The 22,771-nt window shown below is 38.1% G+C and overlaps 1 pseudogene; it reads left to right on the top strand.

Moving 5' to 3' along the window:
* The first annotated feature begins 11,659 nt into the window (after nt 1–11,659).
* The window catches only part of LOC149238126 (uncharacterized), a 95,106-nt pseudogene continuing 83,994 nt past the window's right edge, over nt 11,660–22,771 (top strand).

Raw genomic sequence — 22,771 nt, 5'->3', positions numbered from 1 at the left:
CATTCAGTTTGGCAATGTCTTCTTGAGTTCCCATAGTGGGTGGAATCACTATGTGACAAGTTCAGGGTGATGGTGAAACTTCTCGATCCCCTAGACCTCATTATTATTAAACAATTGGAGGGTGGAGGTAGTAGTCCTCTCGATTCCCTAAATACTTTTTAATTGTTATTCGATTGGTGGTTGGAGGTAGGAGGACCTCTAGAGTCCCTGTTCCAGCCAGCAATTGGTATACAATCCCTTGAGAAAACCATCTTAGCCTGTGGAATTTAGCTCAGGGTGATAGTCGCAAGAGAGAATTGGCTACAATTATCTACAATTGGGTGTAGATTCATAGTCCCAAACTTAGTTTCCCCAAGAATTACAAGATAAACGTTTCTTATGTATGTCTCCCGGTAATGAATGTGAGATTCATTTTTAGTTGGAAATGGCGTTGTTGTGAAAAATACGTGATTGTGTTACTATTATTACACAAATGAATATAATACAGTGCAATATTTCAAGGCATTGAAATAGCCTACAAGAATCCTGATTTTATTACAACAATATTTAGCATGAGAATTGCTTCTTATTACAACGTGATAATTATATTGAAGTTGAATCTCCCAAGGCAAGGAGCCATATTTTGTTTGTTGTCCCAATGTCGTGATAATGTGGTAAATATTGGCTTGGAAGGCTAGCTACAACCATGCTACTCATCTTGATTGGTACCTTGCTAGTGTTTATGTATACACTGGTCAACTCTATTAGTGAGTTGCCTGGAAACCTCAAATAAGTTGTTGTGTTCATGCTTGTTATGTAGGAGAACATTTATATATGTGTAGATAACCATAGTGTGGTTGTAATACATGTTGAGTTAGAACTGTGGTGTGTGTTGTGAGCATTAGAATCCCTTCAGGAGGCACCAAGCCTTTAATAGAGGGTGGTTGATAACTATTAGTGCAACCATGCATAGAATTCCCTGTCCCTAAAGAGGGAATGTTGGTAGGCCCATGATCTAATCCATTATGTTCCTATCCATAAGGCTCTTATTTGTAATCAGACTTAAGGAAAGGAATCCCTATTTTCTTGAGGATTGTTGATCTCCTTATGAGCCTTTTAGAACCATATGCCTCATGGTGACTCTTATAAGCTCACTATGATTTTTTGGTCCTTGGATGAGACCTATAGATCTTTAATTCGATATCTGGCTGATCCCAATAAGGCATTAAAGACCTTAGGGAAAACAAATCCTTAAGGGACTGGATTGATAAGTCTATATCCTAAATGGATAGGCCCCTAACTAGTGTTAACCATTACAGATGACATGGACATGGGGAGAGGAAACATGTTGTATGCTCAAGAGAGATAGGACCAAAGAGTTCTTTAGCAAACCTTAGTTGCCATAGCTATAATCCGGCGCATGTCCAAATTTTTCTAGAACCACCACATTCAGGCCACGTTAGAGCTCCCTTGTGAATGACATATAGTGTAGGTGTTGGAAAATCAAAGTAATTATATTAGGGTGTGATTCTCCTTTCTTGATAATTACTTGTGAGTGAGTTGGCTTCTTTTGCTTCTTTATTATCTTATCTTTCATTAAGAAATTAAAATATTATGTGTGTATGAAGATCACAAAACAAGAGACACAAGATTTAGGCACATGGTAGGGAAAAATCCCTCTTGAAGGGAAAACCCAATCAAGATAATTCGTCCTTTCAATATTATTCTTTGAGACTATATACCCTAGACCAAGACGATACTTTCACTCCACACTAAGTCAGCCTCCCAGATCTTTGACCCCTTCCAGCAACTTCGACTAGGTAGCTACTTCCAGCAACATGCAACTTTTGGAAAAAACGAAATATTAGGAGACTATGATCTCCCAATCCAGACCACGAAATAGAGAAAGAGAGGCACCAAAATCTCGGTTTTCTTCCTCTATATAGACTTCCCCAAATGCGCACTTCTTTTGACCTCCTTGCAACGGACTACACACTTCTCCAGCTCTTCTTGAGATATCGAACTTACTTAAGAGTTGATGCTACAAATGACTTCGACCTCCTTCTATATATAGGCTTCTTGTGGGTTGAATTATGGTCCTTAGGCTGACTTAATCTCTCTTATGCCAACTTGATGTGGAGGGTACATAATTCATATTTGGCTTGACACAAAACCTTTTTACATGATTCAAAAGCCTAATAAGGGTCTCTTTGAATGTACAATGACTCTATAAACTCAATATTAATCCTAAGAGTACACAATGTGGACTTTTACTAATATAATGATGACCGAAGCCTGAATCTCATGCTTTAATAAGTCATTGTTACAATAATAAAATCTATTTTCTTTATTCTTTTGACAACTACATTACATAATGACTTAAGTACATTAATGAAGATCGAACATAGTTACATTTTCTAACACTCTCTCTTAAGTAGGGAGGTATTCACAATGTACATATACAATGGAATATCTCAAACTATATGAACCATGAAGAAATTTTAGGCACGACAATTCAGTGGACTATATTCCTGACCAGGGAAATATATCCAACCAGTCACTCAACAATTTAGGCACCGCGATGCCATGGACTAGATTTCTGACCAGGGAAATCTATCCAAGTGGGAATAAGGTGGACTCAAGATTTAAGCCCCTCTAGGTACCATTAGGCTTACTTGATAACCACCAACCCAAACATACAAGTGTGTATCCAAAACAGAGCTCAATAACCAACACCACCTCTTCAACTTCAGGACTCAGACATCAACACAAAGTGTCGACCATATGTCTCCTCAGGCAATGCTTCACTCGCAAAGCCTCAAAAAATCACTTCCACTTTCTTATCATCAATATAATCAGAAATACCTACCAAACCAAGAAAGTTCCTTAGATATTCAAACTTCTTATTAGGAAGAACCTTTGTCAGTATGTTTGCTACCTATTCATCAGTTGAGACATACTCCAACTTCACGATCCCATCATGCACCAAGTTCCTAATATAGTGGAACTTATTATTGATATGTTTCATCCTCGAATGAAACACAAGATCTCTAGACATCTTGATATAACTTTGATTGTCACAATTAATCACAGTAGGACCCAGAGACTTCTCAAACAAATGTGTCAGAAGCTTCCTTAACCAAAAATCCTCTTTTCCTACTTCACATGCAGCCAAATATTCTGCCTTGAAACTACTCAATGCAACGAGATCTTTCTTCCTACTCATCTATGAGATCATAATAGCTTCCAGACTAAAGCATCCTCTAGCATTTCTCCTTCCATCAGTCTCGCTGCCACCCCAATCAGAGTCTATGAAGCCAATTAGATTGACTTCCTTACTATAATACTTTAGGAAATGATGTATAGTGCCACAAAGATACCTCAATATATATTTGGCAATTATCCAGTGATCATGATGAGGCTCCAACTAAAAGTGACTAAGAATGTTCACTGCAAAACATATATCCAGCCTAGTATTAATCAAATACATCAGGGAACCCACCAACTTTCGATATGAGGTAGGATCAACGAGACTAGATTCAGAGCTCCTCACCTTCTTGAGGTTGGTGATCATAGGAGTAGTCCTTGGCTTGGAATCCATGATCCCAAATTTCTGCAATAACTTGATGATGTACTTTCCTTGTCCCAAATATATCTCCCCATGTCTCTGCCATACTTCTAGACCTAGGCAATAGTGCATAAATCCTAGATCCTTCATTGAAAATTCAGCTTCAAACATCTTCTTTCATTCTTGAATCCTTCTTTCTACACTTGTGATGAATAGATCATCCATAGATAGTAGAATAATGATGGGCTCATTATTAACAACCTTGATGTAGAGATTCAGATTAACATAACTCTTCACGAACCCAATTCTAAGTAGATATGCATCCATCCTAGCATACCATGCCCTAGGTGCTTGCTTCAAACCATATATGGCCTTCTTAAGTCTTCAAACATGAGAGTCCCTGTTATTCACTTCAAAGCCCTCGGGTTGTTCATTGTACACTTCCTCATCAATGGTCCCATTTATAAATGTGATCTTAACATCCATTTGATGGATATTCCACCCCATTGTAGTAGCCAAGGAAACCAACAATCTAATGGTAGTGTACCTTGTGTAGGTGTAAATGTTTCTTCATAGTCAAGTCTTCTTTTGAGAGAAACCCCTTGCAATGAATCTTGCTTTTCACTTGACTATACTTCCATCAACAACATGTTTGATCTTATAGATCCACTTCGATGTGACTACTAATTTGTCACTAGGTCTAGGAACAATCTCCCAAAACCCATTCTTCATGATGGATTGATATTCTTACTACATAGCTTTCTTCCAAACCTCTTCATGCTTAGATTCCTTGAATGTAGATGGTTCATCTTCAATTGACTTTGTCATATATGCAGCATAGCTATAGTATCTCTTTGGTTTCTTACTTTCCCTGAAGGAATTTTTCACAACTTCATGTCCTTCAACATACTCTAATGTAGCTTTCGACCAATTTGCCCTCTTCCTTTTGGTTGGGAAAACCACCAATTGAATAGGCTCACTTGGTCCTTCTTCAATATTTGTAGTAGAGTATTCATGATGAACTTCTTCTTTTTCAAATACGAGAACTTATTCATCATCAGAATCAATAGGAATGTCCTTTGATTTCTTGTAAGCTTGATTTTCATCGAATATGACATCCCTGCTTACTTCAATGTGTCTTCCTTCCTTTATGTAGATTCTATATGCTTTTGAGGAAAGACTATAACCAACAAATATTTCCTTGATACTCGTTGAGTCCAACTTCTTTCACTTGTATTTTGGAACATGGATATATGTTGGACTTCCAAAGATTTGTAGGTTATCCACACTCAACATCTTCCTTGTGAATAATTCTTCAGGTGTAGTATTATCAAGACTCTTATGAGGACTTCTATTTCGAATGTATACAACAATCATTGTTGCTACTCCCCATAAGAACTCCAGTAGATATTGATCAAGGAGCATAGTTCGAATTCCTTCTTCAATTGACCTATTCTTCCTTTCAGTCAATCCATTTTTTTCGGGATAGTAGGGAACAATGAGCTCCCTCTTAAAACCTACTTCCTTACAATATGCAATCAATTCTTTAGAAGTCTGTTCCCCACCATTTTTAGACCTCGGATTTTTTATCTTTCTTTCAGTTAGGGTTTCCACTTCAACCCTAAACTCCTTGAACTTATCAAATAATTCATCTTTAGTTTTGAGTAGGTAGAGCCATGTCTTCCTAGAATGGTCATCAATGAATGTCACATAGTAAAGATGACCTCCAAGTGATTTGTCAGACATGGTCCCACACACATCAGAATGGATGAGGTCCAATATTTCCTTAGACCTAGTTTCACTGTTATGAAATGGCTTTCTGGTATTTTTCCCCAAAGAACATCCCTTGAACACACCTTCATGATCTAACTTCATATTAAGAATACCATGAACTAGTTCACTAGGAGTAGGAATGACCTTATAATGTAGATGACCATACCTCCTACGGCATAGCTCAATGGGATTTATTTACATATGAATCAAAGCTTGAGGAGGTGATGTAATGGCCCAATAAAGAATTCATTCACGAACTCCAATAACCATAGCTTTATCATTGCTAGATTATTTTACCCAAACCAATACTTTTCCATCAACAAAAGAAACTTTCCCCATTTATATTCTAAATGAGAAATAGAAAGAAAAATATCTTCCAAACATGGAACATAGAGAATGTATTTGAGATGCAGCTTCGATCCATTATCTAGCTTCAACGATGTTGATCCCAAGCCTCTAATAGCATAGATTTTGTTGTCACCCAATTCCACTGCATCAGAAGATGGCTCCTTTGATAGTGTATGAAGTTGCTTGCTTTCACCTGTCATATGTCTTGATGCTCCACTGTTAATGATCCATGCATTGTCATTAGTAAAAGATCATGTAAGGGCATCCAAGAATCCTTGACTCTTGAACCTGTTGAACAAGTAGTAGATGACCTTATTTATCCAGCTTCTAGTAATATAGTAACCCATTCTTATGTAGTTCACCATAGAGGGATAATCCATGCCAACAAAGTGATCTTCGACTCTTCCTAACCTTAGATCTGATACCATGTTGGAAAATCAAAGTAATTATATTAGGGTTTGATTCTCTTTTCTTAACAATTACTTGTGAGTGATTTAACTTCTTTTACTTATTTGTTTTCTTATCTTTAATCAAGAAATTACCATTTTATGTGTGTATGAGTGTCACAAAACAAGAGACACAAGATATAGGCACATGCTAGGGAAAAAACCCCCTCGATGGGAAAACATAGTCAAGATAATTCTTCCTTTCAATAGAATTCTTTAAGGATCTTTACTCTAGACGAAGACCATAATTTCCCTCCAAACCAAGTCAACCTCCCAGATCTTCGACCAATTCCAGCAACTTCGATTAGGCAACAGCTTCCAGCAACATGTTTCTTCCGGCGACAATCAAATCTTAGGAGACTTTGTTCTCCCAATGTAGACCACAAAGCAGAGAGACAAAGGCACTAAAATATCGATTTTATTCCTCTCCATAAACTTCCCCAAATTCACACTTCTTTTGACCTACCAGAAACAAAATTCACACTTCTCCAACTCTTCTCGAGATACAGAACTTGCTTGAGAGTTGATGCTACAAATGACTTTGAACTCCTTGTATATATATAGGCTTCTTGTGGGCCAAATTATGGTCCTTAGGCCAAATTCATGTGGAGGGTACATAATTCATATTTTACTTGATAAAAAGCGTTTTACATGATTCAAAAACCTAATAAGTGATCAGGTGCTCAAAATTATGCTCAAAAATCAAAGTGTCAGAATCTTGTTAAACTTAGATTCAATTCAAAGAGCTTGTCATTCTAATTCCAACAATGTGAACGGCCCTCAAATTTGAGCTTGTATGCAGAAGTTATAGGAAGTCAAAATTCAGGTTTGACTTGCTCACATGGGAGGATTGGATGATGTGGCAAGCTCCATCAGCGAATCGAGAGGCACCAAGTGGCAGGTCGCCATTGGTTCTCCCACTTCACAAAATTGCATATCAACGAAGAGTGGTGTTACAGAATCGACTGTTGACAAGATCAGGGTTGTGATGCGATAAATCGCATATCACACATCGCAACAGGGAAGCAGATCGGCATTACAAAATCAGCCATGACAGGTTTGGTTTGCAATGTGATATCACAATCACAAATCACAACACAATGGACAGGTCTCGCATATGTATAAGACCGCCAGGTTTTTCCGTCAATTGTAATATCCGGATGCAATAGGGTTATAGGTTGCAGTTTAATGTCCCATTGGGTCGGCCGATATCGCAATCACACATTGCCCACCTTGTTCACGGATTATAAGCCCGCAGGACTTCGACGATTGTGATTTGCGATGGACAGTCGGTTTTGACGGATTATGGCGGCCACGCGGAAAAATTCTCGCTCGGTTAGCAGATTTTTTGAGTGAAATTGTGGGTTCCTATCAGATGTGGAAAAATTTGTGGAGCAAGTAAGGGGAAAACAAGGCAAATTCATAGCTTCTTCCATTTTCCATGAATTTGGTTGCAAAAAGAGGCTAGATGGCAATTTTTGAGTATTCTGAATTGATTGGAGAATGTTTCAGAAACATTTGAGCATTGTAAACACATATTTTTACAATTTTGAGCATAATAGAGAGGCACAAGCCATTGGAAGTTGGACCAAGGAGACGTAGCCCACGAGGGGTGAACCCCTTTATCATGTGCTTGTTGTAATGTTTTTTTGATGATGTTCTATACATGTTTATGAAGTTTTTAGTTTCTAGTTTATGTTAAATTGCTCATAAAATTAACATAAAAAATCTTCATTTCACTTGCAAAAAATGATGAATCCTTAAGCACAATGAAAGAATTTTGTTTATAATTTGAGGAAGATCTTAGCACTGAAAACTAATATTCTAAATCAGATCAATTTAGTATCAGAGCACTAGATTTTTCTTTGTGAAATAAGGATTTAATTGTTTGCAAGTTTATGTCATGCTTACAAGGTTAAAACTCAAAAGAGGTGAAGGAAAGTTGGTTGGAAGTCCTGAAGTTGGGTCAAGGGGAAGTAGAGCAAGGTTGCCACAATCTCCAAGACCAGTTTAGCCTCAAGTTGTAGTTAAGACTCCAGAGATCATATCTCATGAAGGAGAACCTACAAACATGACAAAATATGATAAGACCTTAAAAAAGGCTTTCTTTGATATGACAGAGATGGTGAAGGTCCTATATGAAGAGAGGAATAGAAGGTTGCAAGGAGAAAGTTCCAAACCTCTTTTTGTAACATTCTTGTTTTTATAAGTTAGCTATTAGATGATAAAATCAAAATGCCATACAAAAAATGATAAGTTAGGATATGGACCAAAAACAAATTGGAAAATAAAAATGTTAGGAATGATTATTTTACAGGTCCATATCAAATAAAATGATAGGATAGTTGCTCTTAAAAAAGGAAGGCAAAATGAAAATGTTAGATAAGAAATAAAAGAAAAATATTTGCTTTAGAAAATAAAATTAAGGTTGCTAGCTCAAAATGCACCTTTGAAAATGTTCTTTTAATTAATCATGCTTAAAGTTCCTTAAATATGATTTAATTTTTGTAAATAAAGCTTGATGACCTTATAAATAAGTCATATCATACACTTTTGTCATATTGGTGGAAGCGACAAAATGACACATTGGGCACTGATAACCAATGAGCACTTTTCAATGAGGATCGTTCACTCCACCCGGATCAACAGCGGAGGAAGCCTTTTCGCTGCCCTTCGGTTGTTTCCAGTTAACACGAGGGGGGGGGGGTTGAAAAGTAGTGTTCATGGCTACCGTTTTTGTGACATGGCACCTCCACAATATTTCTGACCCCCAAGGCTCAAAACCACAAACCATTATGCCCCCCCATCGAAATCCACTGCCGATTTGCTTCCATTCGACCATTGACTTCTTCCCGTGCCATATGCATCCATTATCTCTCATCCAATCACAAACCTCCACGTCACCAATACATTTCATTCATCCATTTACTATCCGCCACGTTATAATACCATTTCTATACGCTCCAAAGTCGTTGTTGTGCCTAATTAACCGTTTAAACATCCGTTAAGCATTAATTTGCATCCTTCTACAAATTGATTGCCTACAGCTAGATCTAAATAGTAAATTGAGCCCAATTGAACCTATAAATGCTCCATGGTTCCAATTTTTGCCACTTTTTGCTTCCATCCATAAATCAACAACACCATTTGTCATTCTGTGTATTTCCGCCACTGTTATCCATTTTTTATTAAAATAGCTTCTGAATTTCCCCTGCAGCGAGATGGCTCCTAAAGAAAAGATACAAAAGACTGCTGAAGAAGGGAATCCCTCCACAGTCTCCCTTGATCTGGATCATATGCCCCTTGTAGATTCCCTTTTTAAGATCAATGTCTGTGAATGTGAATTCGATTTTTATGAATTACATTCATGGTTAAAACTAAAATATGCTGATAAAGAGGACCCCATTCACTTCTGGGAGACACTTATGTCATTATATTATTTTCTTAAGACCCATCACTTTCCTGATTTAATCTCTTGGTGTCAAGCCAGGTATGATCCTGTGCAAAGAACAGTGATGACCCAGGATGGAAAAATCCTGATCACCATTACTACATAGAGAATAAATCAAATGTTAATGATACCTCTCTCTAATTCCCTTAGCTATTTCTCACTTGCAACTCTCATGGATCTCTACAATAAACTTGCCTTCCCACAGAGAGCCCTTATCTTTCAAATTTTCCTACCAGAAGATGTTGAATTACCTAAGGGAAATCCACCATATTCATCTTCCATGTTCCCTAAAGATACTAGGCACATTATCTCTCTGTTATAATACCTCATAGGTTATGAAAATGACCAATTTGTTGATGAATCCATCCTTGCATTCTTTTCTATTTTTAGCAAAGAATATCAACCTGCCTTCATGTATAATTATAGCCACTTTTTGGCTGATAATATACATGAACAATTTATTAAATTGACCACTCAAGGAGTTTTTAGGTACAGTTTAGTCATAATCCATTTAATTTTTTTTCAACAATAAGATATATTTCCCATTCAGCTGAACAGACAAGATGAGAAGGGAGTGAATCAATCAGTGATTCACTAGATAGATTTAGTAAGAGCAAGATCATATAACTTTACATTCTCTCAGTTCATTGATTCGTTTATACATCCAATTATTCAACTACTCAATAGTCAGCAGAGCCTAGAATTGGAGAAGAAATTAAAAAGACATTTCACCTATCAGAGCAGACCAAGACTGGTGACTGGTACCTATACCAGAATTACATTGATATTAGGATCTATTGAAGTGAGTTGGCTCCATATGAACCGCCTAAGTATGTTCCAATGAGAATATTCTCACTGGAATACATCAGGTAGATGATAAATATGGATGAAGTCCATTTTGTCTCAGGAAAGAAGAAATCAAAGTTTAAACTCAAAGCCAAGGTAGGAAATTTCATTTGTAACACTAGGTCTACAGGTACAGAAGCAGACAAATTACTAAATAACATGAACCTCCAGTCAAGATTTACTTAGCCTTATGATCCTTTTGGGATCATTTTAGCTCTCAGAGTGCAGTTGAAGGCAACATCTTACAACCATACTCTCGGGCCAGAATTGGAAAATTTATGAACCAAGAGCAATGGTATGAAGGTACTCTCATAGAAGTTGATGAACAGGTTATATCAACTCCATAGACAAAGACTCCAGCTACATAGAGTACTTAGCATAAAAGAGCCAGAGAGGAAACTCAGTCAGCTACAGAACCAGGTAAAGAGTATTATATCTTACAAAAGAAGTTGAAAACCAGACTATCAATGTCATCAGGAAGCAAGCCACCAGAGATAATTGATCTTGGAGAATTGGAATATGTTTCATCAGTAGGGACCACTGATCCCAAGCCTCCCTCTACTTCTTCAATTCCTTCTTCAACTGGACCTATGTAGATTATCCAATCAATTGAGACCAACTCAGCAGGAGATACTAATATCTTCTCAACATTTTTGGAAATCAAGCAAAAGAATGAAAGTCTTAAATCTCAAGTTTACAGTCGGTTTTGGAAATAGACATCCACTTCTAAACATAGACTTCTCTCTGCCTTTGATGGTGAAAGAGGAAGGATGTAAATGGAATTTTTGCAGGCTCGGCTTCCATTTCTCAAATCCACAGCAGACTACAAGAAGATCATCTTCTCATTTGATGTGAACCAGATACATCCCATTCATCATGGATTTGCATAGGAAATTAGGTGAGATGTTATTTTCAACAATGACTACAACTTCCATGTCTCTTTCCAAACTTAGAACTGCTTTGTCAAATGTACAGTCATAGCTTAATATTGAAAAGCTGGCATCCTTGTATAAAGATAACAAATTAAAGTCTTTAGAAGATATTATTATCAATATTGGATATGATCCCTAGGACTGTAAAGCAATTGAAGAAATACTACAAAATAAGAATGTGGAGATTACAACCTTGAATAAACAGTTGAAACTGCATTCAATTGAGGATCCACAGACCAAAGAAATGACAAAAAATGAATAGCACAGGGAGGAGATGTTGAAGCTCGTCATTGAGAAAAACATACAAATCAATAAAATGGAGGAGCAGATAGAACAATTGCTCAAAGAAAAAGAGACAACACAGCTTGTTGTGACCTCAGTGACAACAATGCCAAGTGCATATTTAAGCTCATCTCCTATTGACATTGCCTCATATTCAGAAACAGGTGAAACAACAAGGTTATCGCAGGAGCTACAAGAACATAAACAACAAAATGAGAAGTTACTCCAGAAGTTCCAAGCCCTGGAGTCACAGAAGGTAAAAAATGATACATTGTATGTAGAGTTAATGAAAAAATCACACAGGTTAGAGCTCAAGGTTAAATAGTTAGAGAGAAAGACTCTAATAGCAGACACTTTGGCCCAAGACAAAGAAAACAACTGGTTAGATATTAGCCACTCTATAACAGAAGTATGGCCATCCATACAAATCATTTTTGAGTAGCAAGAACTAATTGCTAAATGCAGGGCAGAGATAGAAACCCAAAAGGCAGCATTAGGCACAAAACCCAAAGAAGCATCAAGGATGATCAGGATATTAAACTCTAAAACTAGGCAGCAGTTACAAGAGATGAACATTCCAGATAGGATAGCTACTATTTTGGAAATTAAGAAAGTCCTAGTAAAGGAGAATCTATTAACTCATCTAAAAACAAAATGTGAAGCTTTGAACACTACAGTTAGAAGGTTTCATTCTAAATTTAGTATGTTGTGTAAGAAAGGGTTACCAGAAATAGTGTCATCAAATGATCATCTAGTAAAATTGGAGGATTTCTATGAAACATTATATACTATTGTAGCAAACAAAAATCAATTTGCAGGGATAAAAAGACATATTACTGGAAAATAGTTTCTGGAAGCCTTGAGCTCTGACCTCACCATCAAATATGAATTTGGACACCTTTTTCTCACTAAACCCAATTTTGAGAGATATACTAAAGTTGATGAGATACTTAGAAGGATGGTAAAAATCAAGATACCTGGTGAGAAAAGGTGGGATCAATTGTGTGAAACAATTTATTAACTTTTCATTCCAACAAGAACATAACAACAACAAATTTTGAAGGAATGGTCATCAACAACTTCCTATCTACTAGAGACACATCATGCAATAGTTTTTCTTTTCCTATCTTCTTTCAAGTTATTTTGTAACTAGTTCAGGATATTTTGTTTAAACTTGTATAAATAACTCTCTTCTATGAAGTATTAAAGGTGGTACCTTTCCATAAGCAATCTTGTAAAAGCATTGATGTAAAATCTCTTTCTAGATCACTGATAATAAAGCAAAGGATTCTGAATTTGGTGTCATACAGTCTCATTTTCTTCTGTAAGTTTTCACTATGTTTCAATTCAATTTGTTTATTCTGCATATGCTTAAGTTTTACAGAGAAATCAGGTGAGAATAAATGTGTTACAATTATTCTTAAAATTCCTTCTGAAGTTATTATCATAAAGAGACTGAGATATTGGACTGTTTGTCTGAAATTCTCCCTCTAAATCATAAAATTGTCAACATGTTATGTAATTTTAAGCATAGGTTGTTTAACTTTTGAACATTGGACAAAGCTTTTCCCACTTATGATAATTTATGTTTCTGTCTGAAATCTAAATTAATAATATCTCCTTACTATTCTTTCTACACACCTCATAAATTCAAATCATTGTGTGAAGTTAAATATCATCCCTTTGATTATCTATTAGTACAACCTAGAAGAGTTAATACATCATTCTTACAGTTTGTTCTATGCATTGGTCCACCATAAAAACCAAAACCCATACCCCTAAAACAAATATCTTAGATGCTCTGGCATGATCAATTGACTATTATCATCTCAGAGGAACACCACCTCCCAAAGGAGAATGCTCTTTAGGAGGAGGTAGTTGGAATGGAGACAAACCTCCACCCTCTCCACCATATTCTTCATCTTCTTCTTCACAAGCATCTTCACCCTCTTCCAGTAACACAACCCTTACTCATACTCATCATCATTCTTCAAAAGGCATTGGTAAATCACCTTTTTTAAAACTTGATGTTAAATTCGAGTTGCCCATGTATAATGGTGAAGTGAATGCAGAGAAGCTTGATAATTGGATTCGTCAGTTGGAGGTCTATTGCAGGATTCAAAACCTTCAAGAGGATGAAATAAATATTCAGTTAGCTTCCTTGAGAATGGAGGGTGCAACAATTGTATGGTGGGTGTTGGCTTAGTGGGTCCTAACCCAGGTTCAGAGTTAGTTGTGCCAAACAAAACCCTACACTACTGGCCCTTTCGGCATCAATCCATGTAGCATGGATTGAAGTCTCAAGCGAAGTAGTATGGGGGGATGCTGGAACCAAGTTTCTACATCCAGAGATCAGTGTGATGTCCTTTTATATCCTAGATCTGCCTTCGCGCAGATTGATAATCCCTTAGGGCTTGGTACTGCAACTCTATTAAAACAGCCTTTAGACCTTCACGAAGGTCCACGATCAGTCTTTGTGGACCCTTAACAGTCTATTCATCCACTTACATGCACCAGAAAACAATCCTAGATCAGAGTTCGCACAGATCTACTTAAGTATTTAATAAACATAACATAATTTATCATAGTCTTCGCGAACTCACATAAACATGCTTGCATACATTATTTAATAGTTATTCAATAGGATCACGTACATTTAGATCAATATTTCATAACACATTATTCATCAACAGCATATATTGCAAGCATAAATAAACAGAGATAAACAGATATACACAAGATTTCTTTGGTAACTTTCTTTATTGATCTTTAGTTTGGATTTACAGACTCAAAAATTCCGTGCACACTTCGCTGCAGGGGTCTGCACACTCAGTTGTGAACTCTTCTCTAGGCCTCCACGCACTCAGTTGCAGAGCCTTTCCCTTCTCTATGACTCACTTTCCGCACTATCTCCTATTGGAACATTACATTCCTCATTATCTCCTCTATGACATGCCTTAGACTCTCTAAGACACACCTATTTATAGCTTTCTACATATAGTCCCATGGTCTGTGGACCATGGGTGGATCTCAAAACCAACTCAATTTTACATAATCAAAAAGCTCCTTTTTACTTCTAACTATCTACGTGCTCTACGTCCATAAATCATAGAGACTTTACATATTTTTACAAACTTTACATCAAAACTTGGGTTTTTAACCCCAAAACTAACCTGGGGGACCCCATCCCAACAAACCCCCAACACAAAGGTCGTGACTCGCCCTCGAGTCACTCGGATGTCATGGTGATCTTACTACAAAGATCCCCCAACTCCACCTGCACAACTACTACCTCAACAACGCTCTGTGTAGCTGCCTGCTTCACTTGTTCGATGAGCTGCTCCATAGCTAGTCCTTCGCCGACCAGCTTGATCTTCTGCTATGTGAGATGTAAGTTTGTCAGCTTCTCCTGAATGTTGTTCACGACTTGGTAGGCTTCGTCCAACCAGGGCTCCAATCTGGCCTTAAGCAAGGCCTCCTTCTTCTGTGCTGCCTCAACTTGGGCAAGGAGCTGCTTCCCTTCCTACAATTTGGCTAGGCATTGTGTTGGAGCAATAGAGCACACCATTGCACTGACTTCCTCATACTACTTTTGCAGCTCCTTAGCTTCTGTGTTCAGCTTCTGTAGGGTTGGGTCTTCTTGCAGAGTAGTTACCAGTTCCGTTGCTTGCTCAAATAATGTTGTGCACTTTGCAATGGTGGAATCCAGAGTGGCCAATCCTTCCTTGATCACAACACTACGTAGCTCTCAGACCGTCAGTGGAGTCAATGGCTGCACCTTCAATTGTAGCTTGATTATTTGCATATTGAGTTCAAATTGAACTCAAATAACCTCGGCCTATGCCTCGCTCACACCGATAGCTAATTTTCGAACCTTTGCTTCTGGTTGTGCGTCGTCCGGAATATGGAGCTCCGGTACTATTCGGCATGCCTCTGCAACTGTGGACTCCAATCGTGAGTTGTGTGCCTAGAGTGCCTCCTTTTCTTCCAATACTTGAGTCTTTTCGGCAAACAGCTATCGATTATTCACCTTGATTTTGTTGACAACACTAATGGCATGTTGTTCCTGAAGGTGAAGCTCACCAACGATTACATGTAGCAACTCATGCGATGTATCTAGTTTGATTGAGGCCAAGTTCAAGCCCATTTTTGGTATGCTATCTAGTTTGGCGTGCTATTCCTCGGTCTCAGCGTGAACTTACCCTGTAGGAAAGTGAAATACTGGCACATCCATCGTCGATCATAGAATTAACTCCATACCAACACATTGTTCTAGTACTGAGCTTCTTGTTGTGCCCCTGGCCTTACCTACCTCTGCCTGGATCTTAGTCGCCTGAAGCTGCAACTCGTGAAGGTCCTTTTGGACTCCCCCTAAGGACTGAGTGTATTTTTGTTCCAGTTGTTGCAGTATTTCTATTGAAACATCTCGTACTTTATCACCTATTGCATCTAGGATGCTTTATGTAATCATCAAATGATCAACCTGTGTTTTCTGCGCCTTCTGCTTCTTCCTTGATCCTCCTTGATGTTCCAAATCTCTCTTCTTCCACTCAGAGGTTGTGCACTGCCCTACCACGCCATCTTGCCCTATTTCTATCTCAGTTTCTATTGAAGGTGACTTGTCACCTTTCTAGGCCTCGCGCTGCTTGTGTTATGCCCTTTCCTTGGCAGCGCGTTCCTCCTCGAGCCGCACTTTTTCTGCTACACCTTTCTCCTTTTGTGCCGCCAAGTTCTGCGCAACCTTCTTGGCTGCCTCCTTTCTTTTCCTTGCGGTCGTACTTTCTGCACCAGTGCTTGGCCCGGTAGGAAAATCCAAAGGGGCGCGCCACTTGGATGGCTAGCACCACACATTAGAATCTGAAACCAAATAGGGTAGGTCATACCATTTCTGTGTGGGATCCTTCCGGGCCTAGATGTAAACTCTATGAAAGTCATATTTAAACATGGCAAAGGTGGACATCTGCGTGTACAAGGTTGGGGACAACCTTGGGCGCTGGTTGATGGCCATGTGGAAACTTGCTTCCATCAAGACCCAAAAAATCTTTGTCTCCATAACATGCGTGGGGTTCTTCGTAGCCCATAGGGAAGCGAATTGTGCTACCTCTGACAACCCTTTTTCCAGCGGAGGAAATTGGCTATCCTCCAGCAACTCCCACACAACCAGAACAATAGATAGCATCAACCAAGTGTAATGGAATAACTTGGTCTCATCTTGCACCTCGTAGCAATTCGGGAGGAACTCTTGGTAAAGGTATTTGGACCAATTGAATATGACACTTTCCGTGCATCGGGCTGCTCAAGAAATGACAGGTGCTGGAACTTCATCTGTGCGACACTTCCTCATTAACTTGCCTACCAATATTTGTATAGCCAACTAAACTGTAGGGTCAAATATGGACAGGATGGAGTATCCTCACAGCTTATTTACCAGCTTATAAGTTCTTTTCATGCGCTATGCAAGGTCCCTTTCCCCTATTTTCCAACCAAATTCCTTGGCCGGATTCAGCCCGTCATGCGGCAAGTGTGTAAGACTGTGAATCAACATATCAGTGATGGGGATAGGCCCTTCGAGCCATAAACACCCATCATGTACCAGTGTGAGCAGTTGGCATATACACGCTATGTTAATTGGGGTGCGGTGGTAGTGTGGCACCCAAAGCAAGTAAAGCATCCCGAATTGCTCAACGCCTCATGCCCATTCATCTATTTCCAATTCTGTCATAACTATGTCTTCGTAAACTATGCGCTTCATGAAGGTATATGTCGATAAGTGGGGTAACTTAGTGAGATCTACTAAATTCCAATCCTCCATCTTCAACAGTAGAAGTTAGGCAAGTTGTGGTCTTCGAATGGAAACTTCTCGAGTAGCAGGGATGTGGAAACGAGGAATTTGTCAGAATCTAGGTCTTTGGGAATCTTTTCCTTACCCTTCCTCGGAGGGAAATATTGAGGGAGCTTTGTGATGGGATATTTTCCTTCATCCTCTACATCTTCGGCTCCCTGGCTGTCTTTTGCTTCCAAGTCAATAAACTTCTCTTTGCCTTTGGTTGGTTGTTTTCCTTTTTCCTGGGTTGGGGTCGCTGTATGTCCCCTTGGGGAAGCGCGTGTCTATACCGACTTTTTCATATTTTCTTCAGCCATGGATTTTGTCGTCCTTGGCGTTGTAGCTTCAACATCATATTTTTCAGGGCCTTGGGCATCAAAGGCTGCTATGTCCATACTCATATTCTCCATAAATAGTTCACAGGCCTCAATAGACACTTTTGTGAGGGCAAAGAAATCTCCCAAAAGGCTCGACTCATCAACAAACAACAAATTTTGGAGAAATCCTGAAATGTGAAAAGTTTAATTTTTTGGATTGACACGTGTAATTTATAGGGGTTTTTGGAGTCACATTTAACCATTCCCTCAAAAATATGATCATTAATGTTGTATTGGCGGTCGATCTTTATAGATATTGACCTTAAATTCTTCCAGCCCACTCTTTGTACCCGTCTTCGGGCCGTCAAATCGTCAATAGTCACTTTCTAGTTGTGTGGCGTGGTACTATCGTCCATAGCGTAGCTACCTTTGCATAAAGTATGATACTACACCATCGCCAGCTTTTGTGTAGCCAATTCGTCGCGTAGTCTTCTAGCCATGGCAGGGTAATTTATACTCACATGCTCCCTTACAACTGCCCGAAGCACTAACACTTTCCTGCCACCATATAGTCATTGAGTTGGGTCTCTTTTATATGGCTTCAATCGGTCTCCATTCACTCTTCCCGGAAAAGGTTCTCCATTCAGCTTCACGAGCAGAATTTCACCTCCATATGTAATTTCTTTGATGACATATGGCCCCAGCCAGTGCATCTGAAACTTTCCTTGAAACTTAGTGAAATTAATATCATATAATAAAACCAAATCGTTTACCTTGAACGTGCGCAGCTTGATGTGTCGATCATGCCATGCTTTTTCATGCTCCTTATACACTTGCTAATGGAATCCAGCTAAGAATTGGTCTTCTTCGAGGTCCATCAGTTGCACGAGCCATTCTTCCAAGGCTTTGCAGCTTGACATCCCTTTGAAAGTTGTTATGCGCAGACTAGGCATGATATATTCCATTGGAATCACAGCTTCGATGCAATATACCAATCAGAAAGGTGTTTGACCTGTTAGCTTTTTGCAAGTAGTCTTGTACGCCCACAGTACTATCAGTATGCGCACATCCCAATCATTCCACCATGTGTTGCAAATATTTGTTAGCGCGTTCTCTAAGATCTTATTAAAGGCCTCAACTACCCCATTATCCTACTAATGATACGGAGTGCGCTTCTGATGATAAACTTGGAACTCTTCGTTCAACATGTTGATTGCTTCATTAAGGAAGTATGTTTCGCAATCACTCATCAATACTTTTTGGTAGCTAAATTTGGTTAACACGTACTCAAATAAGAACTTTGTTGATGTGGCCCTCGTACAATCCTTCACTGGTGTTGCTTCTGCCCATCTAGTTAGATACTCTGTCACGGTGATGATATAATGCACACCTGTCTTGCCTAGGGGCTCAATCAGTCCTACAAAGTCAATGACACCTGAGGGTTTAGTGGCTTCATCCCTCCGCGATGGTCTACCTGTTCTTTGACATGCATCGCATGCCCTACAATATGCTTTAGAAGCTTTATGCAACGTAGGCCACCATAATCATGCGGCAAGATCTTCTGTGTTGTTGCCTTTCCTTCGTAATGTCCTCCTACAGCCCCTCCATGAGTTTCAAATAGGATGCTACTTCGTTCAAAATTGGGGACATACCATCGCAATATCTCATCAACACCCATCTTATACAAATTTCCGGTGATCACTGAAAAATTTGTTGCGTGCACCACTAGTTCTTTCTTTTGTTGACTAGTATATTTGTCGGGATCTGTTCTAGTAGTCAAAAAGTGGATAATATCCACAAAATGATTATTTGTTACGCATACCATGAAGAGCTGCGCGTCGGGCAATCCCTCCTCCAAATCAGTAGGTTCCTCCCCTGTTTCAATTCGCAAAAAATGGTCAAGTCCTGCATTCAACCTTCCTGGCTTCAAATTTACCTCAAATTCATATTCTTGAAATAACAACAACCATCTACATATTCCCCCCCCAACACATGTTAGGATATTCTGACACATAGGAAATAGTTAAGTATAACTTGGTCTAGTGTATAGTTAGGTAAAGTGTGTTTCTTTACTATGTACTTTTGTAACCGTTCATGAGAGAAGTTTTGGTGAAATTTGTAACCATGTTAATAATACTTGTGTATTGATCTGTGATCTATTTGTGAGCATTGTACTTTAGTGTTTTGTATGAGGAACTTACCCTGTAAATTCCTACATGGTATCAGAGCTATTTGAGCGCCGCATTTGTTGGTTATCCAAATTTGAAGCCCATAGAACTGCATCCGACTGTCATTTCCTAGATTTATAGTTTTTGACTACTTTCGGGCCAAGAGGACTGCTCTATTGTGTTAGGAGCATTTGTTCCAATGAGGAACCCCTTTCATTTCATGCAAAAAGGTTTTTAATAGCCCTAGCTACATCATTTTTAAGATCTGGAGGTAATAGTCTTTATTTGCAGTTCTAGCTATTCATCTCTCTGTTTATTTTGGTTTATTTAGCTCTCTGTTTTTTATTACCGGATCTATACTTTTTATTTCTGTGTATGTTCTTTTCCCCGCGACTTTGTGTGATCTAGGAAAATCAGAGACAAAAAGGAAGGATTTTTCTCATGCGTATGCTCTTTTTTGCTACACCTTAGTGTGATCTCAGAAAATCAGAAACATTGAGGAAAATATTTAGTTTCCGGCTAAGGGTAACTTCAAGCCGTAAGGTTTGTTTTTTTTGTATGTCCGTGTTGGGTTTTGTGGTTTTAGTTTTGTGATTTTTTTCAGGTAAGTACGCACCCCAAAGCTTCAATGACTTTAAAAAAAAAAAAAAAAAAAAAAAAAAAAAAACCACCCTTCCTCTTTTCCAAAAATTACTAACCTTTTAAACTAGCTCACTTGGTCCAAAGTTACTTTATGAGAATAGATGTCTTGAGTTCAAGTCTTTCTTTTCGTTGAGTTACTTTTTCAAAAAGCACATGTAACTTATGTTTTAAAGTTACTTTATGTAAAAGTTTTCTCACCCATAATAAAAAGTAAGTCACTTATAATTCTAAAGTCTCTTTCTCTTTTATTTAAGTTACAATTTAGTGGGTAGCTCATAAAGTCCCATTGTAAAAGTGACTTTCACTTATTTATAAAAGTGAGTCACATTTTTTTTTTATTGAGATAATTAGATTAAGTTTGGAAAGGGGGGAGATTTTTTTAAATATAACATTATCATCCATTTCCGCATATTCACGCACTTCGTCGATATCTTCAACAACTTTTCTTTAAAAAGCCATAACTTCTTCATCCGGAAGTTGTTTTCAGAGCCGTTTTTTTTAATCAGCCTAATTTTTCAAGATATTTCTATTGGAACACTTATTTTTAGCATCTACACCTTCAGTTTCTACTAAAATGGAAAGTTCATGCCAAGTTATTCTTGACAACACTAACTACTTCCAATGGTGGTTCTACATTGTGGATTTACTTAGAAGTAAAGGTCTTTATAGAATAGTCTCAGGCCAAGAAACCAAACCTCAAGATGAAGATAAGGAAATCAAATGGGAAAATAGGCAAGATCAAGCACGTGGGTTGATAGGGATGTCTATTTCTCTAGACCTTAGATTCCATATCGCAGAACTTGATACTCCTAATGAAGCAATGAAACAACTCACTAAAGTTTTTGGAATTAAAAACGAAATTAGAGCCCTTCAACTTGAAAATGAGTTGCTTAAATTGGACCCCAATAATTTTTCTTCCATTGAATATTTTTTGTCCAAGTTCAAGACCCTTAGAATTCTCTTGGAAGGTGTTAAGGTTAAGAATGGTAGCCTTATCTATTCCATTCTTACTAAGTTGTTACCAGCCTACTCTGTGTTTGTTTCCATCTTCTATTCTACTAGAGAAGCCTTTATTTCTCAAGGACAAGACTACAAGTCCCCCTCTTTTGATGACTTTTGTGATTCTTTAATAAGAGAACAACAAAATGTCTTATACCTTGGTCTTCTTAATCTTCGAAACTCTTCTAAGAAAGACTTGGCTGCCCAGTAGCAACCAAATTCAAAGAATCCTAAGAAGTAGTATCTTAAAAAGAACAGTCCTAAACCAAACAAGGGTCATAAGCAATTTCAGTCTCAAAATGAAAAATCATTTCAACAAAATGATAAGGAAAATAAAAAAAAGGGAAGAAGATTGATAAGAATTTCCACTTTTGTAATCGAGATGGCCACTTAGAATCCAAATGTTGTAATAAGATGGAAGCCTTGGAAGCAGCAATGAAGAAGCATAACATCCATTTGGAGCACTCTTCAACTTCAACTTCATCTTCAGGAATAAAACTTTATGCATGTGGTTGTCAAGCATCTCAATTTGGGTATGCACAAAATGTATCTTCTTCTTCTCATTCTCATGAGTGGCTCATTGATTCTGGAGCTTCTTATCACATGGCCAAAAACAAAGCCATGTTTTCTTCTTTAAATGATTGTAACACCAAAAATATATATGTTGGTGATGATAGATCTCTTAGTGTTGTAGGGACTGGAACTGTTCATCTAGACAATGGTCAATTTAATGATGTATTATGTGTTCCAACCTTATCCTGCAACATTCTATCTATATATCAGATAACTCAGTCAAGTGAAGGTAAAATCGTTGAATTTTCACCTCACGGTGTTTTAATTAAGGACCTAAGAGATCCTAGACAAATTTTAGCTACTAGAATTGTTGATGATTCTACAAGGTTGTATAAGTTTAACAACTTTGGGTCATCAAATCTTCCCTCAGTATTTGTTGCTCATAATGATGAAGTCAGCAAACTTTGGCATGAGTGATTTGGTCACTTAAACTATCACTCCCTTAAAAATCTATGTAAAGAAAATATGGTGACAGGTCTTCCAATGGTATCTTGCAGAGATGGTGTTTGTTTTAGATGTTTACTCAGGAAATATCATCAGGATAGTTTTGAAAAACGTGCCTCTTGGCACACCTCAACCCCTTTATAGCTTGTGCATAGTGATTTACATGGTCCACTTCTAGT

Source organism: Pinus tabuliformis, chromosome 8 (genome assembly GCF_031772625.1).
Source record: "Pinus tabuliformis cultivar Carrire ecotype Pingquan chromosome 8, CPIR1, whole genome shotgun sequence".
Classification (NCBI taxonomy): Eukaryota; Viridiplantae; Streptophyta; class Pinopsida; order Pinales; family Pinaceae; genus Pinus; species Pinus tabuliformis.
The sequence above is the reverse complement of the archived record's forward strand: the minus strand, read 5'-3'. Positions and strand labels throughout refer to the sequence as shown.